Raw genomic sequence first — 13,313 nt, 5'->3', positions numbered from 1 at the left:
GAGGAATTCTTAATCTCAGGAAACAAACTGAGTGTTACTGGAGTGGTTGGGGGTGGGAGGGATGGGGTGGCTGGGTGATAGACATTGGGGAGGGTATGTGCTATGGTGAGCGCTGTGAATTGTGCAAGACTGTTGAATCACAGATTTGTACCTCTGAAACAAATAATGCAATATATTTTAAGGAAAAAAAAGAAGAAGAAGATAGCAGGAGGGGAAGAATGAAGGGGGGGAAATCAGAGGGGAAGTCCAGCCATGAGAGACGATGGACTCTGAAAAACAAACTGAGGGTTCTAGAGGCGAGGGGGGTGGAGGGATGGGTTAGCCTGGTGATGGGTAGTAAAGAAGGCACATTCTGCGTGGAGCACTGGGTGTTATGCACAAACAATGAATCATGGAACACTACATCCAATACTAATGATGTAATGTATGGTGATTAACATAACAATAAGAAATTAAAAAAAAAATTCTATGAACCAGTGATTCACCCAAGCCTCCCTTTCCCTCATTTTGAACAGTAATGTCTGTAGTGATTATCCTACATCTGAACCACCTTTGTATGTTAGGGGTGTGTATGGAGCAGATAACTCATGTTCAGTTTCACAGATCGAAAAGAACTGTTCTCAAAGAGCTGTACTAAAGAAGACTACACTTGAGGAGTCTCATCTACATCTAAACCTGATTTGAAGGACAAGATTATTAACATTGAGCTGATGCTATAATAGGACAAGGCTTTGAGTGGCCTTAGGAGGGAGAGAGTGTATTTTGTATGTGGGAGAGATATGAACCATTGGGGGCAGAATCTGAGACAGCCCCCAAACATCTCTACCTCCAGGTATTCAATCTTCTGTATAATCTCCTCTCCTTGTGTATGGGCCAGTTGTAGTGACCTATTTCTAATAAATAATATATAAGTGACAATATATCACTCCTGAGATTAGATTTTGAACATCTGAGATTCATTCTTCCTTACTCCCTCCTAGATCATTTGTTCTTTACTGTGTCATGAAGTCACCTACAGAAAGGTCCACATGGATTCACCAATGGTCAGGGATGAATTGATGCCCTTAGTCCAACAGCCCACAAAGAAGTGAGGTCTGCCAAAAATATTGCAAGTGATGTGAAAGCAGTCAAGACTTCAGATTAGAATGCAGGCCCAGCTCACAGTTTAACTACAAAGTCATGAGACAACGTTTATAGTCTCAAGCGGTTTAATTCTGGGGCAATTTGTATAACAATATATAACTAATACAGTATTTCTAAAATGAATAAACAGGGGACAGCTGGGTGGCTCAATCGGTTAAGCGTCTGGTCTCGGCTCAGGTCATGATTCCAGGGTCCTGGGATCAAGTCCTGCATCAGACTCTTTGCTCAGCGGGGAGTCGGCTTCTCCCTCTGCCTCTCCCCCCGGCTTGTGTGCTGTCTCCCTCTCTGACAAATAAATAAAATCTTTAAAAAATAAATAAATAAATAAATAAGTAAGTAAAATAAGAAAATAAATGAATAAACAGAATTATAAGAGCTATAGGCTGTGTTTCTGATAGCAGTCTCTCAAGTTTGCTACAAGGTAACTGAAAAGTAAACCTAGCAGCCTGTTTAAGAAAAGGGTACTTTATATGATGCTTTCCATCATACATGTTGCTCATTTTCACTGATCCTCTTTTGTGGATCTAAACATTCTTTTATTTCTCCATATCATCAGTAGGAGAATTCCACTTATTTGTTTTAATGTCCTTACTATTAAGTTCTTAGCCTTTGCATGTTCAATGCCACAAGTACATCTTAAGCATTGAATCTTTATCAGTTGGTTTTCAGTGCTGCGTCTATTTCTAATGTGTTCCAGAAAACGCCAGCTCTCTGCTCTACTTGTTAACCTTGGGAATGACCATTATCTGTTTGCTTGGCCCTGCAAGTCCTTCTGTAACTTCTGTAATCAGTCTGCCTTGAATTCATACTTTTCTTAGTCAGCCATATCATCTCTGCATGCTGGGGCAAATGTGAGTTTTTATTCTTACTCTCATTATAAGTAGTAGTAAAAGGAAGGGGGGAATATGCCTGTAATCCTATGATATTATGCAATAGTTCTTTTACTAAAAATGTATTTGGGAGTGAGCATATCTCCAGGTTATAGTCCAATCTATGCCTTTTGTTCCAGCATAATTGTTAGCACTTCCTTTTACTCTAGAAAGCATCCAGATATAAATGATAGTTTTTGAAAACTGTGTTATAATTCAAATTGTCCAATCTAGACAGGCTGTGTTAAATTGTGATAAGGAGTACTATTCTGTCATCAGAATACTGTAGTTGAAATCCTAATGCCACCTTTTTTCAGCTTTTTGCTCTTAGGCAAATTATCTATCTGCTTTTCATCTCCAAAATAGAAAAAAAAAAGGAACTTATGGGTTTGTTACAAGTATTTACTAAGTCAATATATGTAAAATCCTAAGAGAACTAAATGTAATACAGTAATCACTCATTAAACGTGAATACTCTCCTGGTTAATTTTCTGTGTTAACTCGACTTAACCATGAGGTGCTCAGATACTGGTCAACCATTATTCCAAGCGTTTCTGTAAGGGTGTATTTAGATGAGATTAACATCGAAATTGGTAAAATGAGTAAAGCAGATTGTCCTCCTTAATGTAGGTGGGCCTCATCCAAACAGTAGAAGGCCTGAATAGGATAAATAAGCTGACCCTACACTGAGTAAGAGAGAATCCCTCCTGCCTGACTACATTCAAACTGGAACATTGGGCTTTTCTTGCCTTTGGACTTGAACTGAAAGATCAGTACTTCCTGAGCCTTGAGGCTGCAGGCCTTTAAACTGGAACTATAAATCTCCTAGGATTTCAGCTTGCCAACTTACCCTGTGTATCTTGGGATTTTTGGCCTCCATAACTGCATGAGCCAATTCCTTATAATAAACAAGGAAACAAATATCCTATTGGTTCTGTTTCTCTGGAGAATCCTGACTAACAAAACTACTAAATAAACTATGACAAAATTAGTTAATAACCATTTATGTATGCTAAAGAAAGAAGATGATACCTTCTTCAACTTTTCCACCTGTAGTTTTTTTGTTTTTTTTTAAGGTGGATTTAACACTGATCCTGAGCAAATAAATTTACCAAATGTTCTTTAGGGAAGATGACTAAATTAGAAAGACTTGAATACTATCCTTCAGAGTTTTGATATCATGATGAAGATGATGATGATGAGTACTATGGTTATGGATATCAAAACAACTGCTACAGTCATCATTTACCTTAACACACAGTTACCAAGATTTGTATCCAGCTATGAGGGGGGCAATATTGAAAAAATTCACAACCCAGAACAAGCCCTGCATTGGGCTCCCTGCTCAGCACGGAGTCTGCTTGAGATTCTCTCTCTCCTTGTCCCTCTGCCTCTTCCTCGGCTCAGTCACGCATTCTCACTCTCTCTCTCTCTCTCAAATAAATAATAAAATCTTAATAAAAAAACTTACAGTCTAATTGAGAAATTAAATAAAATATTTCTTGTCACTCTGAGTGCTAACTTTGCAGACAACATAAACCTTTTACTCTCAGAAGCAAAGTAGGAACTTTTATCCCCTGCACAGCAGCATCCATAATATGAGCACTGGGGGAATAAAACTGAGTAAATTTATTAAAGTCCTAAGTTATTATAAGTGCATTATTGTTTCATTTCCACAGTAATTATGCCATTTCATTGAACTTTAATATTCTTGGTTGTTTTTTAAATATAAATTAACAGAAGTACAAATTCCAATTCCAGTCCACTATATTCTTCTAAGTGAAAGTCTCCAGTAAAATCACCCATAAAGGATAACCATTATTCATAGTTCATGTTTTTTCTTCTAAATGTCTTTCTAGGTATCATTGTTTGTCTATCTGTTTGTATCTCTCTCTATCAGTTTCTATTATTGGATTATGCTGTAGAAACTATAAAATGACTTACTCATTAAAAATATATATGCTATAGAAACTGTAAAATAACTTATTCATTAAAAATATATATATACAGTATCTATCTAAAATTTTGCTAACATAGCCAGTAGCATGGACTTTGTAATCAAAGGCACTGCATTCAAATTCTATCACACACTGGCTATATCACTTGGAGCAAAATTATGTAAATTTCTCAAAAGCCCAATTTCCTAACTTATAAAATGCATATAATGTTGTCTAACTCATAAGATTCTGATAAAAATTCAGTGAGATAACACATGTAAAGCTCAGCACAATGTCTAACAGATGAATATTAAATATGGCTGCTGGTATTGTTTATAATTATTATTATTAATTTATTTCTTACAACAGGAGCAGTGCCATGGAAGCTGGAATGCCCTAATGTGTCCAGAAGGCAGAAGCTCCACCTCAGTAGGTCCAGAAGGTAGGACCAAAACCCAGAAGGCAGAGCTTCAGTTTAAAAATTATTCTCAAGCCTTAAGATTTACTGTTGTTTGTCTGGTTGGGTTTTGGACTTTTGGGGACCTATCTCCCCTTCCCTCTCTCCTATTATGTTCTATCCTATGCCTGCCCTACAGTTGTATTTTGAAAACACATAACTTGCTAGATTTCACAGGTTTACACCTGGAGGGGAATTTGCCTCAGAGTGAATCATACCTTAAGTCTCAACCACATCTGATTTACATAATATTTAGATGAGACTTTGGACTTTAGATTTTTAAGTTGATGCTGGAACAAGCTAAGACTTTTGAGGCAGTTGGGAAGGAATGAATGTATTTTCATTTGAAAAGGACATGAATTTTGAGAAGCCAGAGGAGGAATGCTATGGTCTAAATGTTTGTGCCCCCACCCCCCAAAATTCATATTGTGAAATCTTAATTCCCAAAGGTGATATTAGTAGGTCAGACTTGTGGGAGGTAATTAGGTCAGAAGTGTGCAGCTCTGTCTGTAAGAGTGCTCTTATAAAAGAGATCTCACAGAGATCCCTTGCCCCTTCCACCATGTGAAGATAAAACTGAAATTCTGCATGTTAGAGAGGACCCTCTGCCAACCACACTGACACCCTGATCTCAGGCTTCTAGCCTCCAGAATTGTGAGCAATAAATTTTTGCTGTTTATAAGCTACTCAGCCTGTAGTATTTTATTATAGCAGCCCTAACAGACTAAGACACTGCCCTAACAAAATTGAGTTTTTGTTACTCAGGAAGAAGGAGAGAATTGAAATTAGATAGGTTATTAATCTGTGTCATATTAGGCTTTTATAGTTTTTTTTTCTAAATCATCTCTTTATTTTTTGTCCATTTTTCTGAGGTCAGCTGCTCTATTTTTTTTTCTGTTGAGATTATTATATAGTTTGATACAATGGTGTGTGGTAAATATTTAACAAATAGATCTCCTTATTAAAAAAAGGGATCTAATTCTAATTCATAGTATATGTCAATATTTATGGTATAAATACTCTCATTATGGTCAACTTCAAGGTAAAAAATAATACCATTGAATGCAAAGTTGTAAAGAGATGAGTAGGGGTGCCTGGGTGGCTCAGTCAGTTAAGCTTCTGCCTTTGACTCAGGTCATGATCCCAGGGTCCTGGGATCGAAACCCGCCTTGGGCTCCCTGATTGGCGGGAAGCCTGCTTCTCCCTCTCCCACTCCCCCTGCTTGTGTTCCCTCTCTCACTGTATCTCTCTCTGTCAAATAAATAAATAAAATCTTTAAAAAAAAAAAAAGAAAGAGATGAGTAGTAACACACCATTATGTAGTATTTCTACCCTAAAGATGCAATAAACATAAATTTAAAAGCATGGATTTTAGTAAATTGTGGTAAACTAATTAGAAAATGATGAGTTTTCAGTTTTTATTACCTTTGTTTTTAAAATTACTTACTTAATTGCACATTTATATAAAATTGATAGATGAATGTTAAGATCTCTTCACTACTACTACTATATTATATAATTCTGGCATCTTTACATGATATTATTAAATGGGATTTTTTTTGCTTCATGAATGATAATTACAATTTTTAAGTTTTCTTTAAGCAGTTTAAGTTCATAGCAAAATCTGGGAAAACATGTAAATATTTGGGTACTACCTGAATTCAATACTGCACATCTGATTGTCTGACAGTATGTTGGATATAGGCAAAAAATCCTTCCTGACATGGTAATTATAACGTGTAACGGTTAATCTGCTCAAATGGGCCCATTCTGAAAATAAGTTTGTATATAAAAACGAATCAGCATATAATTTTGAAAGTAAATCACAAAATAAGCACCATTTTTTTCTGATAACACAAAATCTTTACATAAAAGCCACTGTGTCTAAGCAGAAAATGATGTGGGATTTTTTACATATATTCTATGTAGCTTAAAGAAAGTACTTCTATATTTGGTTCACTCAGGGTATTTTATTCCTAGGTAAAATTCTGGATATTTTGGCTAACCCTTAGGTGGATGTGGATAAATTACATTAGATTATAATTTAAATGAGAAAAGTAGACATTCACTAGCTTCATTAAAAGAAAAGGATGAGTATTGAGAAATTTAATTAAAGAAAATTCATTTAACATTTTCATTAAATGCAATCTTTCCTTTCACATATTATGTTATCAATCTTTACCGAGTATGTATGGAAGTACAGTATTAAGCAATCATTTACAATAATGAAACAAAGACATGCAAGACTTATCAAGGCCTATATTTTGTTTCTTAAATATATCTATCTCTGGAGTATAGCTTTTCTTGACTTGGACACCATGATTTAACTACAATTAAAAAGCTACTCTTAGAATAATGCATAAAATTTTTAAGAAAAAAAGGCTTTTATAAAGAATTCACTGATGAAAAAGAATAGCTGCCAATATATGGTTTTAACAGTTTAAATATCACGAAGGGATCTTTGTTCTTGTTTCTTTGTAACAAAAATATATGGACAAAAAGACAATCTGCATGCAGGTCAACTTGGTGCAAATTTGTAATCTTTGAATTTTTATAAAATGCTGCATGGATACCAACAGAAAATAATTTTGTTTTCACGTCTGAGACGAACTGATAAGAAATAGAAATGGCAAGTTCCTGTTGTTTGCAATTTTGTGTTATCTAATAGAATGTATCAATAAAGCTTGACCACCATAGCCTACATAGAAATTTGACCCTAAACCACAGGAAATAAACTAAAACTTATTTTTGCTTCTTCAACTGAAGTCTAAACTTTCATTGTTTATTATGTAGAATTCAAAGAGAATATTGGGACAAAGAAAGTGTTACACTTCCTACCACGAACAACAACAAAATTACTTTCAGAATTTAAAAACTATTCATTTTATTTATATTTGTTTCCATTGAATGTGGTAATAAATGAGATCTCAATTAAATAATACTTCCTGTGTCAAAACAAATAAATTGTGAACAATAAATTTATTTTGTTAAAAAAATGCTGGAAATCTATAAATCCATTAAATTAATAATGTTGGCTTGTCTTACTAAAAAAAATCAACATTTGAAGGTACTTATTTCTACAATTTTAAAATGGCATCCAGTGAGCATTCTAAAGTGTATATTTTCAAAATATTCTTCCAAATATCTAAGTGATATACCAAAGAAAACTCAAAGAAATATCAAAAGATAGTCTGGAAGTAAATCTTTACCAGAATCTGGGAAAAGTTCTACTAATCACTGAGGCACCGGACTACAGAAAACACTGATGGTCATGCAAAAAAAAATAAATAAAATGAAATACAAAAACAAAACTAAAAAACTGGTTATGAAGATTTTCAGTACTTCGCTCAGTTATCTATCCTTAGAATAGAAGAAGTAATTTTATCCTACTGTACTTCATTTTCCATATTTTGAGTATGATAAACAAATTTTTATTTCTTCTTGAAATTTTTGAAGTATAGCACATATATAGAAAAGTTGTACATTATATGAATATGTCCTGATGACTTTTTACAAATTGAATTCACCAGTACAACCAGCACTCCTATCAAGAAGCAGAACATTGATAATTCTCCAAAAGTCCCTCTCATGCACTTTTACTCACTACTGCCTGAAGGGCAATCATTATCCTACTTTTAACACCATATATTAGATATGCTAATTTTTTTAACATTTTATATTTGGAAATACACACAAACTTTTTTTTCCATTCAACTTCACATTGTGAAAATCATCCATAATGTTGTATATTGTTGTAGTTCATTCACTTTTATTACTCTGTAGTACTCTAATGGATAAAACAGATGACTATTGATTCATACATTCTACATTTGGCAGTTGCCAAAATTTTGCTATTATCTCTGGGACTGTTACTCATATTCTTGCACATGTCATTTGGATATATATGTGCATTTCTGTTGAGCATATAACTAGAAATAGAACTACCGGTTCATAGGTTATGGATATACTGCTCTTCAGTAGATATTGCCAAATCATTTTCCTAAATGATAGAAAAAATAACTGTATGACATGTTTCTTGTCCATTTAGATATTCTTTCATAAAGTGTTTTTCAAGCCTTTGACCTAAACAATACATATTTTTATATTTTTTAATAGAAATGTGTTTAAAATGTGAAGAATGTTTGAAATATTGCATAGCATTTTTTAAACTTCTTGAGCAATAATTTTTGCTACAAGTTTATTGTATATCTTTCCAGATACAATCTATGCAAAGTTGTGACAAAATTGTTTGTCTACATGTATGCATATGTGTATATGTTTACATGTATGCATAAAACCTTTTTCAAAAAGCAAATGGGAGGACTTGTACTTCTGGGATGATGGAGTTATTCCTCCCACCAAGTATACCTAAAAACCCCTAGACATAAGAACACACAAATATATTTAAATATGTTTATGTTTGTTACATATATGTTATGTTTATGTTTGTTTCTATATATATAACAAACAAAAGATAAGATTTAGAAAAGCAGAGAGAAGCAGACCAAATAGGTAACTTGGGACCCAAGGAATGACATAGTGGTGAGTTTACTGGGTTTCTTTTTCCTTCATTCATCCCAGACTAGATAATGAAAAAGCCAGGGAACTAGAAACACCAAAAGAAATATCATCCAAGAAAAATCTCTCTAGGCAGAGGACCAGGAAAGGAGCAATTTAGCAAGACAGAAAACTTTCAAGTAACTAGTCTACTCCAGCCAAATACCACAGAAAAATTGTGGCCTCACCACCATCTCTACCAGCAAAGAAGGTATAGAGAATCTAGACTTCCACCCTTGCCAAGCTGTCATAAGGCAACTCCTGAACCTCACCCCACTAGACAGTGTGGTATCAGAGAAGCCCATGACAGCCAGGATTTTCATTCCCATAGGCAGTAACAAGTTGTCACCTCCTTCACCCACCAGAGGGGTATCAAAAGACATCTGCTAAAAAAAGATTTAAATAACATCTAGAGTCTTATAATACTCAAAATGCCCAGGCATTAATAAAAAAGTACTCATCATACTAAGGACGAGAAAGATCTAAAACTGACTGAGAAAAAGACTATCAAAAGACATCAATATCAAGATGACATAAATGCTAGAAATATCTGACAAGGATATTAAAGCAACCATTATAAAAATGCTTCAATGAGAAATTACAAACACAACTGAAACATGAAAAAAAAAAACAGAAATCCTCAGCATAAGAAAGGAAAAGTCTCAAAAAAGAAATTTAAAAAAACAAAGAATCAAATTGAAATTGGAAATTAAAAGTATGATAACCAAAATAAAATAAAATAAAAAGAGGCAGCAGCTAAGCAGTGTTCAAGTGAAATTTATAGCACTAAATGTTCACATTAGAAAAAAGGATAAATCTCAAGTCAGTAATATAAGCTCCCACCTCAAGAACCTAAAAAAAGAATAGTAAGATATACCCAAAACAAGCAAAAAAAAAGAAAATAATTACAGCAGATATCAATAAAATTCAAAACAGAAAAACAATACAGCAAATTAATTTTAAAAAATTGAGCTAGTTCTCTGAAAGATCAATAAAATTGACAAGTCTGTATAAAAACTGACAAAAAAATAGAAATAGGACCCACATTATGAGGAATAAAAAGGGATATATCTCAGACTGCAGACATCAAAAGGATAATAAGGAAATACTATCAAAAATTCTACATACACAAATTTACCAAGTTAGATGGAACAAACCAATTTTTCAAAAAGTATAAATTACCACAACTTATCCAATTTAAAATAGAAAATTTTATTAGCTCTATAAGCCAAGTATACTTAAATTATTATCTTAAATTCCTCAATAAAGAAATCTCTAGTCCCAGATGATATAATTAGAGAATTCTACCAAATGTTAAATGAAGAATTAATAATAATTCTACACAATTTCATCCAGAAAAAAGAAAAGGAGGGAACACTTCCCAAGTCATCCTATGTAGCCAGTATTACATAGATACTAAAACCAGACAAAGATAATACAAAAATACAAATGTAATATAGAATGTAGATGCAAAAATTCTTTTGGATTTTTTTTTGGTCTTTAAAAAAAGTTTTTATTTGAAGGCAAAACAGTAAAATCCACAAGAAATTGTTAACAGCACATGTTTATGTTTTATACTGAATCAGATGTGTTTGAAGAACAATTCACAGCTACAGGAAATCTAGAACAAAATCAAATATTTTATCACATCAAGTTAAAAAGTTGGAAAGGACTTTGCATCTTACTGAAAAGAATTTTTCAAAAATGTTTCAGTACAAATAAACTGCACTTCACCAGCTACCCAAAGATGCCAATCATGGCCCATCCCTGCACAGTTCCCAGCAGTGCCCAACAGAAGCTGCTCCCTCTGGCCACACACCCCATGATGGTGGGGTGGAGGTGGGCAAAGGGAATGATGGAGGAGTAGGAGGCACGGCCGATCCACACTCTGGATCTGAACCAGCCACCCACACAAGCGCTGGTGTTGGGTTCCTCTAAGTGAAAAACACGAGCAGAGATGCTAAGAGTACAGGCTCTCCAAGGGCACCATTCCATGACCTGAAGATGCCTCAGATCAGTTTCCTTGGAACCTTTGTTTTGCAGGTACAGCAAAAGGCTAACATTTGAGGGGAAATTTTCAACTCAAACAACTAAAATAACTGAATTAAGGGCCAGAATGTCTTGGAAGAATCAGGTTTCAAATTCTCACTGGGATCCTCTTAGATCAACATTCCCTTCTCTAAAACTAAACATCTGGAGTAAAAATGAAAATGCTGTGTAACCTTAGAAATGAAAAAGGTTTTGCTTTTCTGTTTTTCACCAGCGCCTGGCCTGAGCTTTACCATCCACTGCACAACAGCAAGGTACAGGCAGGCAGAGCTGGCCGGCCACATGCCTATCCTGGGCTGCCAGGGCGCTCACCCAGGGCCTCTCCCCCAAACACCCCAACTGGTTTAAGCAGAAGCTCAGATCTAAGGGGAGGTGCGAAACATCTGTGCCTTTAGATGTTAGGAATTCTTATCTAGGGCTGGAGGGTCTTGTGTTTCTCACTTCACTGTCAAGGGAAGTAAGCTCATGGCCATGTTGACAGGGGCATCTCTTGGTGGGAATCTTGCTTGTACATTAGAGCTGGTTTCCAGGTGGGCCTGGGGCCTCCCAGACTATCGAGCATAACACTCATCAGTAAGCATGCTGTAGTCTTCCTTCTCTATTGTCACTCCCCAAAGATGGAGACTGTATGAGAAATGAGGTGTCCCTACCATTTGTCACGTCAATAAGCCAGGAAGGTCCCAACAGCCAACATGGTGACCAAGGCATGGCTCCTGGCCGCAGAGCACCACTCGCACTTGTCCTTGGCCTTGTTGCAGCTCTTCCTGCAGTACTTCTCAGAGGGGTCATCCAGGGCCAGGCTCACACCTTTGTACTCGTCCCAGGCATCCTTCCTCCCCCTTGATTGGGTCCTGGATATCTTGCTCTTTCACATCAAGGCCACCAGATCCACTCCAGCCCATTTTCAGCAGCATTTGATACTTTTCCTCTTCCCTGAGCCTTAAACAACCACAATGTCCCTTAATGAGTGAATGGTTAAAACACTACAGTATATCCATATCGTGAACTACTACTCAGCACCATAAAGGAACAAACTATGGATACACACAATAGCTTGCATGAACCTCAAGGATATCATGCTGAGAGAAAAAAAGTTAATGTCAAAAAGTAACATATGATTTCATTTATAGAACACTCTTGAAATGTCAATATTACAGAATTAGAAAACAGATTAATGGTTTCCAGGGGTTAGTAGGGAATCCAAGTGTGGGAGCAAGGGAGTGACCACAGCATGAGGGAGAACTTTGGAGTGATGGAATAGCTCTGTATCTCTATTGTAGTTGTGGTTATATAAATCTACCCCTGTGATAAAATTACATACACACCAATGTCATTGTACCAGTGTCAAATTCCTGGTTTTGATATTATTGCACTATAATTACATGAGATACAACCATTGGGAGAAATTGGGTAAAAGATACATGGGGCCTTTCTGTCCTATCTTTGCAACTTCCTTTGGATCTATAATCATGTCAAAATAAAAGGGCTTTTCAAAAAGAAATGGCATATGTTAAAGAAATGTATATATTTCTTTGCATTTGAAAAAAAGTTTGTCCTAGAGATTATGCCATCTACTTCATCATAGCTGTTTACTTTGTCATTTTTTTTTAAATTTCAGCATTGTTTAACATTTGGACTTTTTCTGAGTTTAGTTATAAACTTGTTGCAATAAATAGTATATGATATCAGCAAGTGCTTATCACAGTACATTCATAGTAGTTGGTTACAGTGGTAATCTATTCTAAAAGATTGTGCATATAATTTGATGGATCAGTCCTATTAAAGTACTGGCAGTAAAAGTTTTATATGTTGTATTTATCTATATGATAAATTTCTAAGAGTAAAATTACTAGATAAATCTATTTTTATTAAGCAAAATTGAAATTAGTTTTAATTCTTAGTACAAATAGTGTCTCATCATTATTTCTTTTTATATAATTTCCTAGGAGTCTTTGTCTACTTATTTTAATGTGAATTTAGAATCAATTTTGCAAACTAAAAATTCACATTGACACATTATTGGAAATACATTAAAATTATAGATTAAAATAGGAAGAGAGAGTGTCTTTCCACTATTGAGTCATCTTAAGGACACACACTGTGAATGTAATTCTTCAGGTCATCTTAATTATTCCTTAATTTTTCATATAGATAAAAAGTATTTCTTGTTAAATTATTTCCACTTTTGAGTCTTTTGTAAATTGTATGCATTCTAGTACATTTTCTAACTGAACTGAAATTTTTTAAATAAGAAAATCATTGATTTGTGTATTTTTAAAAACTCCCCTCTACAGAATATGG

This window comes from Callorhinus ursinus, unplaced genomic scaffold (genome assembly GCF_003265705.2).
Source record: "Callorhinus ursinus isolate GAN/ISIS: 27379988/994484 unplaced genomic scaffold, GSC_fseal_2.0 scaffold2, whole genome shotgun sequence".
Classification (NCBI taxonomy): domain Eukaryota; kingdom Metazoa; phylum Chordata; class Mammalia; order Carnivora; family Otariidae; genus Callorhinus; species Callorhinus ursinus.
Note: the sequence above shows the minus strand (reverse complement) of the source record.